We start from the raw sequence: 16,067 nt of genomic DNA on the forward strand, positions 1-16,067 counted from the left end.
TTTAGTTTTTCAATCCTCTCCTCACTGTCCTATTAAATCAGTCCCCCTGGGACACTGGAACACTGGATTTTTTTAGCCCTATATCTGAATTTTATTTGGCCAAACAGAAGCAGCCTTTAATTCCCCAGAGGACTCCCACTGAAAGCAGGCGTAGGTGTGTTCCGCGCGTACTGATGATCAAAGAGAGGAACCAACTTTTGTGCCAGCGACTCTTGATTATTCAGGGGCCGATGATCCAATTTGTGGATTAGCTGGGCCTCTTGGTCTGGGCCGATTTTGCTGATCATTAGCCCATGGCCCCCTGGGGCCAGGGAGATAAAAGGAGTGCCAGGCAAAGCGGTCCAGTGGCTTCCTGGCAGATCCGTAAAAGGGGGCAGGGCAGAGAGGCAGTCATATGCAGTGGGGAAAATGAGGTTTAGGGATTATCTGGGTCTCAATGAGCTGGTTTCTCTATAGCTCCCTGGCCCCCTACTTGAGTCCCTCACACTGGGTAATGGACAGTTTACCTTGGATGGAGTGGGGCATAGAAACAGAGCCCGTGATTCCAAATGTGATATTTCAGTGCCTGCGGGGCAGGGCTGTGAAGCTGCCCTTTCCCAGGTGGGAGGTCCTCAGAGCATCAGGCTCCTTAGCATTTCTGTGCTGAGTGTGTCAGGGCGGGCACAGGGAGGGGGACGCGGGGGGTGTGGGCTTTTACACAGAACATCTCTGCACCAGGAACAGCAATGTTTTTAACCCTAGAAGAGGGAGATTTCATCCTTTTTCAAAGCACTTTCTGGGATACCAAAACCTTCTAAGGAGGGGACAGAGGAAGGGAGAGAGAGAAAGAAGGAGGAGGAAGAAGGGAGGAAGAAATGGAAGAAAGAGGGAAGGATGGAAGAAGGGAGGGAGGGAAGGAAGAAGGGGGGAGGAAATGGGAGGGGGACCTGCAGTCCAGCCAGAAGGGGCTCTGATTTCAAAGACAGTCCTAGAACAGGCCTTCTCGATGACCGGATCAGAGTGATGAACAGGCACTGCAGGGATCGTAAATCTAGCCCCTCAGCAAAGTCAAGCCATCAGGAAAGAGGGCCAGAGGGATTTGGCAGAAGCAGCAAGGCAGGTCTGCAAAGACAAGATCTGCCACTTACACTGCGTCTTTGAGTGAGTTACCCCGGAAGCCTCAATTTCCCCCTCTGAACAGTCAGGATAATAGGAATGCCGATTTCTTTACACCGTCGAAAGAAAGAGCTGAGATCCCCAAGTACAGGTACCAGCCCAGTGGGGGTACATGGAAAGCACTGGATGGATGAATAGAGTTCCAGAAGGTGGGGGTGAGCCTCCGCCCCTGCAGAGATGCTCACATCCACATCCATTCTGTTCCTGACACCTGAGTGTTTGCCGGCTCCACCACCCCATGATGTTGCAGCTGTTCATGGTAGTAAGGCATCCAGGATACCACTGCGCTCATTTATGGCCTTTCCTAGATGCACAGTCTAGCGACAAGGACTCTGGTCTAGGCATTTTGAGACCCAGGTCCCAGATGACACCAGCGCATTCTGCGATATTGGAAAGTCATATACCTCCTAATCTGTGCTGCTTTTCTTTAAATGAGAACAGGAGTTCCTTCTCTACCCCTGGGGAGTTGAACAGTGTGAACTGAAGGGTGAAAAGTGCCATAAATGAAAGGATGATGCAGGGGGTCGAATCTAAATTCTTTTTTAGTTACTCTGTATTCTGAGGCTCTGTGTCTATTAGCCGAACAAAGGAACTCCATAGAGCCAGGTGCCTGGGAGTAACCCTGGGAGCCTCTCCTGGCCTCAGGGACAAGGAGGCACACACAAGCAGGTACACTCACTAACCCAGCGCCTCCAGCCAGCCAGGCTCAGCGCTGGAAGCTGGAGATACGGAGGTAAAGTCAACACTTTCCCTGCTCAGAAGGATCAAGAGCCGGAGTCCTCGAACTTTCTCGTCTCAGAATCCCTTTATATTCTTAAAAATTATAACGCGAGTTATGTTTATTTATTGTTATCACATCAGAAATTAAAACAAAATTTTAAAACACAAGAACACTCAAGTATACATTCCAACACCTGTCAGAAAGATTGCATTCTCACAGGTCATGTAGCTTCTGGAAAACTCCCCGGGCCACTAGCAGGAGAATGAGAGAACAAAAAGAAATACAGTCTTACTATTAGTATGGAAACAGTTTTGACTTCTCAGATGCCCTGAAAGAATTTGGGGGATCTCCAGGCTCCCAGGACCACGCTGTGAGAACACTGCTCTGGGGCAGTGCTGCTCAAACTCTAATGTGCCTAAGAACCACCTGGGAATCAGGTGAAAAAGCAGATTCTGATCAATAAACCTGAGGCGGGAACCAAGGCTCTGCATTGCTGACAATCCCCAGATGCTGCTGGCACTCCGACCACACTTTGAGTAGCAAGGTGACAAAGATCAGAGGAAGAAAAGTTCGCATTTGACTAAAATGACGATAAATTGGATCTTACAAATTGGGCAACGTAATTCCAAATAGGTGGAATGGGTAGGAAGGCCACCCCAAGTGGAAGAGATGACATAAGCAAAAGTGCAGATGTAGGAAAATGCAAGTTAGGCCAACGTGTAGGGTTTACAAAACCCTCAAGCTGCCCACCACTCCATCCCCAAGGCATGGCACCCTGTGTAGCTTCTGGTCCCAGAAGAGAAGCCACTGGTCTTGGTGTCTCAGTACAAGTGGTGTCAGACCTATCCCCACTCATCATTATCATTGACAAAAAGTCTATCGAGCACCAGTGACAAATGAGGAACTCCAGTGCACAATTGATAGTCTTGCTTTCCCATCATCGATTGCTTCCCCACTTCGATTTTCTCTTGAGAATTATCATTTTCCCACACTCAATGTAAGCAGTGTGGGTGGGGTTGGCCCAGGAGAAGCACATGACCTAAGCCTGGCTAATCAAAACACATTCTCCCTCTAGCCACTGCGATTGGTTCAAGAATGGGTACAGGACCCCAGCAGGCCACCAAGAGCTCCTCCTGACCTTCTGCTGCTTTTAAAGAGAAACCATGTGGCTTAGCAGCATATTTTGAAGTACCATGTCTGACCAGGCAAGGGAAACAAAAGAAAAACTGAACAAATGGGACTACATCAAACTAAAAAGCTTCTGCACAGCAAAAGAAACCATCAACAAAAGGAAAAGACAATCTAACAATTCGGAGAAGATATTTGCAAACCGTATATCAGATAAGGGGTTCATATCCAAAATATACAAAGAACTCATACATCTCAACAACAACAACAAAAAACAACAACCCAATTAAAAAATGGGCAAAAGATCTGAACAGAGATTTCTCCAAAAAAGATATACAGATGGCCAATAGGCGTATGAAAATATGCTCAACATCATTAGCTATCAGGGAAATGCAAATCAAAACTACAATGAGGTATCACCTCATTCCAGTCAGAATGGCTATAATTAACAAGACAGGAGACAACAAATGTTGGAGAGGGTGTGGAGAGAAGGGAACCCTTGTTCACTGCTGGTGGGAGTGCAAACTGGTGCAGCCACTATGGAAAGCAGTTTGGAGTATCCTCAGAAAATTAAGAATAGATCTATCATATGATCCAGCTATCCCACTGCTGGGTATTTATCCAAAGAACTTGAAAACACAAAGGCATAAAGATACCTGCACCCCTATGTTCATTGCAGCATTATACACAATAGCCAAGACTTGGAAGCAACCTAGGTGCCCATCAAGGGACGAATGGATAAAGAAGATGTGGTGTTTATACAGGATGGACTACTACTCAGCCATGAGAAATGATGAAGTCTGGCCATTTGTGACAACATGGATGGACCTTGAGGGTATTATGCTGAGCGAAATTAGTCAGAGGGAGAAAATCAAATACCATGTGATCTCAGTCATAAGTAGAAGATAAAAACAATGACAAACAAAAACATGGCAATGGAGATTGGATTGGTGCTTACCATAGGGGAAGGGGGGGAGGGCAAAAGGGGTGATTAGGCTCACATGTGAGGGGATGGACCACAATTAGTTTTTGGGTGGTGAACATGATGCAATCTGCACAGAATTCAAAAGATATTATGATGTACATTCGAAAGCTGAAAAAAAAGAAAAAAGGAGAAACCTTGTGGGAAGACCACCTAGAAAGAGATGCCCAAGGAGCTCAGCTGTTGGAGTCTTCTCAGCCCAGACTCCAGACACACAAGGGAAGCAGCTTCCTACATGATGCCAGCCCCAGAGCCATCTGACTACAACGGTCTGAGGAACCCCAGGCAGGAGCAGCCTAGCTGAGCCCAGTCAACCCACAGAATCATAAGCAAATAAACGAGTGCTGCTTTAAGCCCCTGTGTTAGGTGGCTTATCATGCAGCAAGAGATTGCCAGAACTGGGTCTGCTTGGCTTACCTATTATTCCAGGGCCAAAAACACTAGGAAAAGGATCAAAACCCAGGACAAGGAAGCCATTGGACAAAGAACAAATTCTTCAACTGTCTTCGCTTTGAACCAACATGCTATTTGTAGTTTTCATCAACAGGCTCTGTCCATATAGCTTCCTCGGGTAACTGCCATTTGCCTGAGCATCTGCCATGGACCAGTCATTCCATCAGATATTTCAAATGCCATATGTTAAGCCTGGACAGAGAAATATCATTGCCCTATTTACAGACAAGAAAATTGAGGTATACAGAGATTAAGCACTGGTGGTAAATGATGGAGCCAAGACTTGAAGCCAGTCTTCAAACCCAAAGCCCATCTTCCCCAAATTCTAAGCTATCCACCCATTGATTTCTTCCCTCTCTTGCAGTCCTTTAAGGATTCGCCACAGAATTCACACTGCCCATTGTGAGGCAAGACCATAAAGAAGTGAGACCCTTTTTCTGTTCAGCATGTTGCAGGTGGACTCATTACACCTCCGGAGTCTACACTTTCAGAGGTCTGTGCACCCCACCCTGACCCACACGTGATGCTGTCGAGAATGGGAGGCCATGTGGCACACGGAGAAAGAGCAAGGCTTTGTGGTCAGAGGCCTTGATTAAAATCCTGGCTGTGCTACTTGCTGGCTGTGGGACCTCCAGGCAGTGACTGAAATACTCTATTTGGATCAACATCCTTCTCCCTAAAAGATGTGTAGAAAGTGGCCCCCACATAGGCTTGCCAAGCTAAATAGTCCAGGCTGCAGTGGGAGCAGAGTGACCATTCCACAAAGTTTGGTCGTCTCCATTATGCAGAACACTGCCCATTCACCGAAGTTTTATTGGCTCAGTTGGTTTCTTCATCTCAGATTGAAAAATCCTCATGGAATGAGACATTTCTAATATTTCTTCAGGGTCCCAAAGCTCGTGGTAGAGTGTTAGACATGTATTGAGTACTTGACAAACATCTGTTCAACAGCTTGCCTGGTTTAAATCTCGGCCCTTAAAATTCACATGGCAAGGTCATGGAAGGCCACAAAGACCATGGAAGGCCATGCTGGCCAACAGTGTCCTTGGATGGTACAGATGGTAAACTCATAGGAGAAATACTGTGCAGAAGAAGGAGACAGTGGGCACCCTTGGACGACTTCCCCAGGCCTGGGAGAGCAGAGTTAGAGTTGATAGACCAGAATTCACACTCTGTCTAAGCCACAGAGGAGCAGGAAGTATTCAGTGAGTCCCAACCCTTGTAAGTCTCAGCTTTCTGATCTGTAAAGTAGGGATAGCGATACCCACAAGGTATTGTGGTGATTAAACAGAGATTCACTGTAAGGCAGATGTTGGCATGTGTAGGCACTCCCTGAAAGGAATGATTATCATTAGCTGTACATTTGGGGCTAAATTCCCTGGCTTACTCACTTGACATGGCAGTTTCATGGATCAAGTGAGAATGGATGTGTTGATGCTTTCAAAATATTTATAAAGTTCAATGCAAATGAAGTTATTAAAAATCAGAATAAAGTCTAAATCACCCGACATAAATATCCTTTCTGTTTGCACATGCAAAGCAGAATACAGACTATAAGGAGGAAACCACTGGGAAAATTCAGAGAAAGAGTCACATCAATGATCCACAGGCCTAGAGCTGGAAAGGGCCTTCGAGATCAGTCGACTCACCTCAGTTTGCAGGTGGGGAAGCCAGGCCCAGAGGGTGCCACTGTGTGGATGGGATCACACAGCCTGGCCAGCATACCCAGGAAGAGAACTCTGGACCCAGATGCCCAGTCCAGTCCGTTTTCACCATTTTCCATCCTCTGGCCTGCACTGGCTGCGTGATGATCCAGTTATCTGCCCTCTGGAACATTCTCAAGCAAACACTGGATGCAACTGAAAAATAAGTAAATAAACGCCAGATCAGTTTTAATACCAGAACATTTCCTCCCGCCTGGGAGGTGCAGAGAAAATGCCTCTGGATAGCTTGCTCTCACTTCCTTTCTCAATAATGGTATAAAAATTGAAATGAGTGCTAAGGAAGAATAATGTGTTGGAGAAAATACACGTTCTACAGGCTGCTCCTCTGTCCACCCCACGAAGGCACAGAGCTCTGAGATCCTGGCTTTAAGTCTGGCTGCGGCTCTGCCAGGAGGCCAAGCATCTGGCTTTGACAATGAAAGCTCTTCAACGTTGGAAAAGCTCATTAACGTCTGTATGTGAGTTTCTCTGTTTTCACGAAGCTCTCTCTGTTTTAAATACTCTGCATGCAAAACTGGATTTAAATGTTATTTTAATGCCTTGCACATAACGAGGCTGCCTTTTTTCCCTGGTCACCCAGGCTTGAAAACCCAGTCACCTCTGACCTGCCTCTCTGCTTTGAGCCCTATGTCCATCCAGTTCCTGCACAACCATTTGTCCTTTCCAACCCTATGCCACTGGCCCACAGCAGCCCTCACGCCTCATGCCTCGCACAGCCTCCCACTGGGATCTCAATCCATGCCTCCTCCCCAACTCCAAACCCTGCCGGGCATCAGCCCTTGATTCACCCTCCACAAATGGCCCCGAGAGCTGTCACTCTGGGACTCCCCTTGTCCACAGGTTAAAGTCCAAACGTCTCAGCCTGGCAGCAGCTGGCTCCTCTTTCACTCCTGCCTTATCTCCCTCCAGCCCCTGAAAGACTAATTTGCTGTCCCCTTGCGATTGGGAATGCACACTGTTCTCTGGAGCTCCAATGTCCTCTCCTACCTCTACTTATCAAAATCTCAGCCAGCCTGCAACTCCCAGCAACTTCAAGGCTGCTTCTTCCATGAAGTCTCTTCTGGTTACTCCGGCCAGACAGCCCGTGTTCCCTTGTCAGACCTCCCTGCCCTAACCTCAGACCAAGCCACCACTTCGCTGGATCCATGCCCTTGCTTTACCCCTCCACGACACAAAGCATTTTGTCTTCCACACCCTAGATGCTCACTTTGATTGAATGAAAGAGAAAACAAACAATAAAAATACTCACCTCTTTTTTTTTTATTTAAACCCAGTGCCTTCCAAGACACCCAGCAGAATCCAGTAGGCTGAGGACTGAATTCACCAATTCTGATTCGTCTTTGGATATTAACTTGAAAGGTCACTGGCTGCCTCTGTGCCTCAGTTTCCCCATCTGTGACCACATGACAAAAACTCTCTTTCCTCACCTACTTTACCAGGCTACCTATGTCCGCCCGAAAGGTGGAGAATGTCATCTTTGTTTTGTTTTGTGTTTTATTTTTAAGCAAGCTAAGTACATAGAGACCTAGAGGATTCTGTTTGGAAGAGAAAGACCCTGGACTGGTTGCTTGCAGTTCACTGCCAGCCCCGGGGAGAGACAGGTTCTCTCACCAACCAGAAAGGAAACAGCTGTGGCGACAGATGTTGGTGGTGCTGATTATTCCAGCCCTGTTTGCATTCACATTTCCCAGGCAGTCTCGGTTTTTTGAAGTCAGGCTTGTTTGACGGGTTTCACCAGGTCTTGAGGGTGAAAACAAACCGTCCCCTTGTCCCACGCATTTCATTTGTTTCCTCTCTCCACTGCAAGCCCACGTAGAAAGGACACCCACGCAGGACACACACTCCCCAGCCGACATGACTTCACGTTGCATTGTGAACACAAATGGCCTGGGGAACCTTTTCATTCCTCCTTAGGTTGCTTTGTGTTTTCCTAGGTGTGTGTGTTGGGGGAGCCGGGGGTGGGGGGTGGGGGGTGGGGGGTGGGGGTGGCTAAACCACATCCAAGGCCAGTTTTTCCAAAAGATGTGCAAACTTCTGATCCCATCAGGGACTTCAACCGAATACCAAAAAGGGGTGTCTTTGTTCCCTCTACACGGAGTATTTACTTTGAGCTGGCAAAATGAATTAATGAAAGGAAATGACACCTTCAGCTTCTGGGGGAGGGGTGGTAAGTAAAATCAAGAGGGAGGGGAGACTTCCCTCCCTCTCCCCCAAATAAAGGGGAAGATGGGTAGATGAGGACGCAGGATGGTGAGGGAGGGAGGATGCCACAAGGTTTTCTAAAATATTCTGCTAGAAAGTGGGCGACTCTTTCCTGAGATTAAAGCCGCCTCATAACACTGTAAGGCCCATGTATATGCAAGCAGTTGGGAGTTATTACGGGCCTAAAATAGGAAACCATTCGCTTGATCTTTTGCTTCAATCCTATTAGGGGCCCCCTGGAGCTCGAGAGAGATACCAGCCTGTCATGTCCCTGTTGCTGTGACGACCCTGTCTTTATAGAACAAGAAAGAGAAATGGTAGTGATTGGCAGACCTTGCTTGCCCCCGTATGTAACACAAAGGGCGACAAAACGAAGAGGAAGTGAGGCCCTTCTCCGAGGTCTGACGCTTCTTAACCCTACACCACCTTCCACCTGGCCCAAGTCCCCCCACTCCGGCCTCCTCCGAAGGGTAGGGAGGGTGCCACTGGCCCTTAAGTGCTGATGCCCAAAGATCACGAATTACTTTTTTGTTTAATTGCGAGTAATACCATAAAAAAGTAAAAGCCTGTCTTCTATCAACTTCTGCAGAAAAAATGTGAGAGGGGGTTGGAAGCGACGAAAGGAGCCGGCGAGGCGTTCCCAGCGCGCGGGCCAGGCCGGCGACATTGTCAGCCAGGCCCTGTTTGCCCGACGTTGGGGGGAGCCGGGGGCTGATAAATCCCACCATATGGTGCCAGACTCCAACTCGCCGGCCATAAATAACGGCCTCCCTTTTCGGGTTTTCTCGCCGGTCTCCTCCGATTCCCGCTAAAGTGGCGGAAAAGTGCAAAATGCTGTTGGTGCTTTTTTTTCTCCGCCGTCCGCGCGGGAAGGGGGCGACGCGGCCCGGCGGGCGGGGCGGGAGGTGGCCGCAGCCCCGCGCGGACAAAGGCCGCGCCCAGCGCTCCGCGAGTCGCCGCGTCCCATCAGGGGCCGCTGCGGCCACAGTGAAGCCACTGGTGCCAGGGCGAAGGCGCTTGTCTCTGCCCGTCCCTTACAAAGGCCGGCGGGGCAGCGCGGGGACCCCGGCCCCGCACGGCCTCCCCGCGCCCCGCAGCTCGCGCTCGGCCCGGCCAGCCTGCAGCTCCCCGGAGGGAACCGAGGCCGGGGCGTCGCGAGGCCCCGGGTGGCCCCGATCCTCACCCCGCTCAGCAGTGAAATCTGATTTCCGCGGGTTGGAGAGCAGCTTTGTGCACAGGACTCTCCGCCTGACTCTTTGGGGCGGAGGAGGGGGGTGGAGGTAGAAAAGAAAAAGAGAGAGGGGAGAAAAAAGAAAAGTTTCTTTCGGGGGAAGCCGGGCAATAGGAAATGAAGATCCGCTCTGTAGTTTGGCTGAAAGGAAACGCTGTCTAATCCTGACATGTATCGCATTTAAAATAAAACTCTTTTATCTTCCTGCGTGCCGAGCCCGCCAAACATTGTTCGGACTCCTAGAGGGGGAAAGACGTCATAAAATGAGGATTTGTTTCATTGTGGGTCCCTCTGCCAGCAAGAAGCTTTTAAAGGGACCCTGAACAAAGCGGGTGCCAAGAGGGAGACTTCGCAGGTGAGCCCGGGAGGGGCATCCACGGCCCTTCAGACCCCGAAACCCGAGAATAAGTCGTTGAATAAAACCGGCCCGTCCTCCTCGTGAACCCCCCAGTTTCCTTTCCAAGACCCTGTTCCTGTCCCAAATAAATCACTCTCTTCCTACGCCAAGCGCCCTTGGCTTCACAATAAGCCCCGAAGATTTTAAGAAAAGACGTTGAGGTTTGGGAAAGCGGGACGTGTGACTGCCGCCGCTCCGGGTTCAGCCTGGTTGGTTCTTTTCCCGCCAGGCGTGATAAAGGAAAAAATGTGAACTGCAACCTACAAGCTTGTTTTTTATTCTTTTTGTTTTTCTTTCTTTCTACTTTTTTTTTTTTTCTTCCAAGAAACAGATCAAGAGAAACTAATTACAAGGCACGGCACCGAAGTTAAATGAAAATGTTATCCGGCAATACGGAGAGCAAATTAATTTTTTAAAAGATAGATTTTAGTTAGGAAAAAAAAAAATACATTGTTCTCCCTGGTAACATTTGTTAAAACTCTGCTCGGTTTCGGGCTGAAAAATCAGGACTAACCCGGAACTCTGAGTTCACTCTCTGAGTGCGTTGTCTTTAGAAATTCTAATTTGAAAATGTTCAAGCCTTTCTTTTGGGTCTTTGTTTTGTTTTCTATATGGAAAGGTTTGGGGAGGGGTTGTTTTGTTTGTCTGTACTCAAAAATACTCCCTCTTGGAAACTGGGAGGATTTAGGAAAAGAGGTTTAGAAAGTGCCCAATTGATATTTTACTGAAATAATAAAAAATTTTTTAGAAAACTTTCTCCCTTCCGCGTGGACGTCACATCCCTAAAAATGCTCTTGACTGTGGAAAAGTGGGCACCAGCGCCCACATTCAAGTTGCTGGAAACCAGGGCTTGCTTCCAGCCGCTCCCCTCACGCCCAGTGAAAAAAGTTTTGTTATTTTTGCTGTTAATGGTGGGGTTTTGTGTTATTTTTTGTTTTTATTTGTTGTTTAAACACTCTCACTGAGTTTTCTGGTTCCTGTATTATCTTCGTTGGGGGGAGGTTTAATTTTTCTTTCACAAATACACAAGCTGCCACACAAAAGGGAAATCACAGTGCTTCATCCTAAAGATATTTGTAAGCCTTCAACCATTAAAATACGACCATAAACATTTTTAAATGGAATAAAAGGTATGTCCAATTAAACACCACTTTGCTATTTGTTAGAATCTCCGACAAGGCCGTTTCCTTAATGGAGTGTTTGTCTGAAGCGATTACAAACCTCATCTTGTTAATTTTCTTACATTAAGATTTTAAAAATTATCTTCCTCAAATCTCCATCCCATCCTAGTTTTGTTTTGTTTTGTTCGTTAGTTTGACCCACACAACTGAGTCCTGAAAGAAATAAGTTGACAGATGTTATACGAGTTGTTTTTTTAAAGATGAAATCTTTCCGTCCGTTTAATTTATTTTTAAGTAGGGGAGGGTTGGTTTTTTGTTTTGTTTTGTTTTGTTTTGTTTTCTGTTTTACTGTACTTGCACCGAGCAGGGTTCCAGAAAAGAAAGCCGCGTCCTCCTTTACTGTATCGGCGGTGAATTTGCGCCACCTTCTGGTAGATTAGAGAATGACGAAAACATCGCTGCTTCCATCAAAGAATTCTTTTATTCACCGTGCTTCTGTGAACATTGTCCTATTTGTATCTGAACTCGGAGCACTAGTGAGCTTCTCTGAGAACTCACAGCAGATTTCCTACAGCCTGATTTTTTAAGATTCTTTTAACTAGGAAACCTTTTCTTTATCACATCCTTGAAAGAGCTCACAAATTCTCTCACTGGTCCCTGTGTGTTAATTTACCAAAATGCCTGGCGGGGAAGTAAAGGATGGCTATAGAATAGTCCCTTTCTATTTTGGCTTACCTCTGTAGAGTGCTTGAAAACAAATCGGAGGCTATAACTGTAGCAGCAGAGAAACAAACGCTTCTCTTTCTTGGGTTCATAAGACCCTCATTACCCACAATTAATCATGATGACATGCCGTATTCAGGCTTCTTGCTGGGGTCTGGCGAGGAGCACACAGATGTGGCTTTCTGTAGATTTCAGTCCCTTCTACAATATGGATTTCAGGATACAAAGCTCCTTAGTACACATCACCAGCGTCCGGAGGCTGCTGCTTCTCTCACAAGTGCTGATCATTACTCGGGTACTGAGGATTACGTGGCCGGCGAAGAGGGAGCATTTTTTCACAGCCTTCCTGCCTAGTGATAAAGATCACAGGGTCCAAAGGTTGATATTTTTTCCCCAAAGGAAAGCTAGATTTTTAAAAATAGGATATCTGTCCACTTCTATGCATATGCATATATGGGTTTGTTATTTCTACCTTCTTATGTGAAGGTCTCTTATTCAAGGAGAAAATTAACTTGGTGATGTACTTTGAAGAGTGTGTGAAAAATTAAGACCATGTTACAGTAAAGAAAGGCCCAAATATTTTGCCTGCATAACTGAATTCTTAGAGAGAAAGGTGTGCAATTGGGTGAAATTAGTGAAATCATTTACTGAATTCTTCGTCTTATGTTAACTGACAAGCATTTACTGAGCCCATGATATGTGCCAGGTCTGGGAAGCTGCAACAGCCACGCTGGCTGTCAGGGGCTAGTTGCACAGCAGGTAAAATTGTCTTCACCTGGATTAGCAGGGTCTTTCCAGCAGAGCTGTGTTCGAGGCATCTACGCAGACAAGGCTGCTGGGTTATTTGTACAACGTTAAGACAACTTCATCAAGGAAGACCAAGAATTACTTAGCCATCAGTATAATCTAAGATCTTTATTACAAACTTAAAAAGGTTGTGAAGAAAGTATATAGAGAAAACGGCACACTTTCTTGAGGAATAGTCCAAGAGAGGATTGTTGTTGGGAAAACACAGCATCTATTTGTCAAAAGGTAACTTCATACACACCTTAACCAAAAATAAACTGCATATTGCTAAAGATTTACATGAAAAGATTAAATTATAAAAAGAAAATGAGAAAAAGACGTCTTATAGCAGCAAAAACACAGAAACCAATAAATATAATAACAGGCCAGAGACATGCAAAGCAAAGACATAATGAGACACCATTTTATAACCAACACCCATAATGATACTGTTTCACAGATACCATAACGCTCTTCAATTGGAAAAAAAATTTTTAAGTGTAGCAATACCAAGTGTTGGAGAGGATGTGGTCCCACAGGACCTCTTAAACAACGCTTCTAGAAGGAAAAGATATATAACCACCTTGGAAAACAGTCTGGCACATACCATATACCTCAGCAATTCTACTTCTGGGTGTCTATCCTACAGAAACATTTTCACCTGTACACCAAAAAAACAAAAAATGTCTAAGTGTATTCAGAACCATGCCAGGCATAACAGTGACCTCAATGTCCATAACTTGGGGGATGTATGAAAAACACAGTGGTATGTGGACACGACTAAGTATATACAACAGGCAAAATGAAGTACAGTGAGACAGGTATAATGATGAATCTGAGCCGCGAAATGTTAAATGTGCACAAAGTGGTGCCAGGAGATTGCATGCAGCGTGACACTCCTTATGAGAATTAAAACAACTTAAATACAGCATATACTTCTTCAGAAAGCATATAGCTAAGATGAAACTGTGTGAAAGAAAAGGAAAACACAGACTTCTAAATGGTTTTCTCAATAGAAGGACAGGATGAGGGCAGATCACAAAGAAGAATGTAAATTATTTCAAGATCCTCGTTATAATATTGTGGTGGGTTCCTGGGTGCTTATTACGTTCTTAAAGTCAAAGGAATGACTGCGTGAAAGAGGACCATGCCTGCAGCGAAGATGAGCGTGTGTCACTAGCAAGCAATTCTTTGCGCCCCAGATTCAATGAAAATTAATGCAAATAAAACACGAAAAAAAACCAAAGGCGTTTGTACAATTTTCTTATGAGGAAAGTTCTTAGAGATATAACATCGATAGCATGGGCATCTTTTTAAAATTTTCTTTCTGTTCACATCTTGAGTGTTCACAGAACTTCAATGCTTCCAAATATTGAATCTTTCTATACTTTGGATGCAAAGGGGCGCTGAAAATGTGAAAAAATACGTAGCCCTCGACCGGCAATTCCATTTCTAGGGGTATATTATAAGAAAATGAGTAAAGATATGCTCCAAAATTTAGCTTTAAGGACATTCATACCAGTGCTTTCTGAAATAAGAAAATTATAATAACTTCAATGTAAGACAGTAAGAAATTGGCTGAATAAATTGTGGCATATTCATAGGATACAATAGTCTGCAGTCCTTTCTTTTAACCTATCAAATTGTCTTTTTAATTAAACTTTATTTCAAGATAATTATAGATTCACAAGCAGTTGTAAGAAATAATAGAGAGAGCCCATTGCCTTCACCCAGTTTCCCTCAATGGGAACATCTTGCACAACTATAGAACAGTGTGCAGAACGTTTCCAGGACCACACGATGCTTCCCGTTGCCCTTTGGTAGCCATACCTGCTACCCTCCCACTTCCTTCCCCTTCTTAACCTTTGGCAACCACTAATCTCTTTCTGCATTTCCATTATTTTGTCATTTCAAGAATGTTGTATAAATAGAATTTTACAGTATGTAACCTTCTAGGGTTGGCTTTTTTCACTTAGCTTAATTCTCCGGAAATTCATCCAGGTTGTTGCATGTATCAATCGTTTGTCCCTTTTTACTGCTGAATACTATTCCATGGTACAGATGTACCACAGTTGGTTTAAGCATTCACTCACTGAAGAACAGATGGGTTGTATCCAGTGCGAGGCTATTACGAGTAAAGCTGCTGTAATCATTTCTCGGCGGGATTTCCTGTGAACATAGAAGTCTTCATTTCTCCAGGATAATTGCCCCGGAGTGAATTGTTAAGTTGTATAGCAGTTTCGTGTTTAGTTTTTTAAGAACTGCCAAACTGTTTTCCAGAGTGTCTGCACCATTTTACGTTCCCATCAGCAGTGTATGAAAGATCCATTTTCTCTGCGTAGTTGCCAGAACTTGATGTCGTCATTAATTTTTATTCTAGCCATTCCGATAGGAGTATAGTGATGTGTCCATTGTAGTTTTAATTTGCATTCCCAAAGGCTAATTTAGATGTTGAATATAATTTAGATATAATTATAAAAAGGGTAAATTTATAATTTATCCATTCACCTAGTGAAGGAGGTGTTGGTTGCTTCTCTTTAAACAAACTTTATTTTTTTAGAGCAGCTTTAGGTTTACAGGAAATTGATAAGAAAGTACAGAATTCCCATACACTCCCTGCCCCCACACACACCCAGCCTCCCCGACTCTCAACGTCCTGCACCAGAGTGGGACATTGGTTACAATCTATGAACCCACACTGACACATCGTCACCCAAAGCCTATAGTTTAAATTACATACTTTACATCCAAAGCCCATAGTTCACTCTCAGTATTGCACATTCTATGGGTTTTGACAAACATATAATTACATGTATCCACCATTTTAGTATCATACAGAATATTTCACTGCCCTAAAAATTCTCTGTGCTCTGCCTATTCCTGGCGCTCTCCCCTCTAAACCCTGGAAACCACTGATCTTTTTTACTGTCTCCAGAGTTTTGCCTTTTCCAGAAGGCCAGATAGTTGGAATCAGCCTTTTCAGATTGACTTCACTTAGCAACACACATTTAAGTTTCCTTCATGTCTTTTCATGGCTTAATAGCTCTTTCTTTTAAGCACTGAATAATATTCTATTGTTTGGATAAACCATAATTTTATCCATTCCCCTACTGGAGAACATCTTGGTTGCTTCCGAATTTGAGCGATTATATACAAAGCTGCTATAAATGTCTGTGTGCGGGGTTTTTGTGGAATAACTTTTCAACTCATTTGGGTAAATACCAAAGAGCTTGATTGCTGGATCGTTTGCTAAGAGCATGCATAGTCTTGTAAGAAACTGCCAAACTGTCTTCCAAAGAGGCTGTACCATTTTGCATCCCACCAGCAATGAATAAGAGTTCCTGTTGCTCCACATCCTCACTAGTCCTTTGTTGAATATGTGGTTTGCCTCTCAATATGGTGGGTTATGTTGATTGATTTTTGAATATTGAACCAATCTTGCAT

At 45.0% G+C, this 16,067-nt stretch overlaps 1 long non-coding RNA gene across 1 annotated transcript; it reads left to right on the plus strand.

Moving 5' to 3' along the window:
* Positions 1 to 7,957: 7,957 nt before the first annotated feature.
* LOC138918752 (uncharacterized) lies at positions 7,958 to 8,732 on the plus strand. The gene is made up of 3 exons (XR_011428468.1): positions 7,958 to 8,097; positions 8,211 to 8,330; positions 8,595 to 8,732. It is a non-coding gene; the product is annotated as an uncharacterized lncRNA (long non-coding RNA).
* Positions 8,733 to 16,067: the final 7,335 nt, after the last annotated feature.

Source organism: Equus caballus, chromosome 18 (assembly GCF_041296265.1).
Source record: "Equus caballus isolate H_3958 breed thoroughbred chromosome 18, TB-T2T, whole genome shotgun sequence".
NCBI classification, from domain to species: Eukaryota; Metazoa; Chordata; class Mammalia; order Perissodactyla; family Equidae; genus Equus; species Equus caballus.